This window comes from Apium graveolens, chromosome 4, assembly GCF_009905375.1.
Source record: "Apium graveolens cultivar Ventura chromosome 4, ASM990537v1, whole genome shotgun sequence".
NCBI classification, from domain to species: domain Eukaryota; kingdom Viridiplantae; phylum Streptophyta; class Magnoliopsida; order Apiales; family Apiaceae; genus Apium; species Apium graveolens.
Window position 1 is genome coordinate 303912490 of NC_133650.1, and position 1637 is coordinate 303914126.

Here is a 1637-nt window from a genome sequence, read left to right on the forward strand (position 1 = left end):
AAATTAGCTTCTTTCTTGCCTCCTAAACCGGGTATTGGGTGTAGAGACCAATCCGGATTCAATGAGAAAAAGTTGTTTGCCTTATAGAAAAGTTTTGTTTCTTTCTTGCCCACTCAATCCAGGTATGTGGTGTAGAGACCAACCTGTATTCAAGGACAAAAAGTTGTTTGTTTTGGAGAAATTTTTTGCTTCTTTCTTGCCCCAATACGGTTACGGGGTGTAGAGACTAATCCGGATTCATGGACAAAAAATTGTTTGCCTTGGGGGAAAATTTTGTTTTTTTCTTACCCTTCAATCCGGGTATGGGGTGTAGAGACCAATCCGGATTCAAGGAGAAAAAGTTTTTTGCCTTGGAGAAGTATTTGGCTTCTTTCTTGCCCCGGGTATGAGGTGTAAAGACCTATCCGGATTTAAGGACAAAAAATTGTTTGTCTTGGTGAAAAATTTAGGAAATTAGTACACAAATCTTATCAAAACGCTCTACAAAATTACCTACCTAATTTTATTAGGGTCGTTACAAATATTTGCTTAAAGTTACATGCGTATATATTTTATAATAAAGAAGTTACTTACATCAATTTTTGATGTTCTTAAAATAAAATATTATATTTTGATTTGTAGTTTAAAAAAGTAACGGAAAAATGCACCGGCTACGTGTCGTCTTTAACCGGGCTTTTGACACTTAAAATCATTTAATCCCATTTTATTATGATTGATATTTTTTATGATTGGTACAGAAAAAGGCACGTGGATAGCTAATATTAACTGTTGGCTTAAAACATAAATAATTGGCTACCGTTTTTTGTTATTACTAGATACACAGTCAGAAAACAACATATATTCCAAGTCAACATGACATCCAAAGTTGAAAAGGTTTTCATTTACTTTGTGTGTTGTTCATTTTGATTGTGACGCGTGGGAAGGTTTAAAATATCTTTTTGGCGAAGCTTCTAGGTCAATCTCACTCGCTCCTTCCTTCTCCTCGACCATTACGCTTCCAACCGCCTCTCTTATACCTTCCGCCTCCGATCTCGCCTCCCACAAATTAGACTCACTACTATTGGAGCCTTATTTTACCACACGTTACAATGAAAATGAGCAACACACACAAAATAAAAGAAAATTTATCACCTTTGGACGTCATGTTGACTTGAAATATATGTCATTTTATGACTAGTATATACAATAATACAAAAAAACGGCAGTCAATCATTTGTCTAACATGAATCACTAATCTCAGCGATTGATTTTAATCCAACGGTCAATATTAGTTATCCGCGTGCCTTTTTCTGCCCCAGTCAGAAAAGGATGGGATTAAATGATTTTAAGTGTCAAAAGCCTGATTAAAGGTGACGCGTAACCGGTGCATTTTTTTCGTTACCGTTTCAAAATTCAAATCAAAAATAATATTTTGTTTTGAGAATATCAAAAAAATAATATAAGTAACTTTTTTATTATAAAGTATATATCTATTTAATTTTAAACAAATATTTGTAACAACTCAAATAAAATTAGGTAGGTAATTTTGTAGAAAATTTTGGTAAAATTTGGGTACTAATTTACCTCAATAAATAAGGTCGTTTGGTTCGATCAGTTCAATGAGTGGCATTGGTTGAAATCAGAATCGGTTTAGGTAC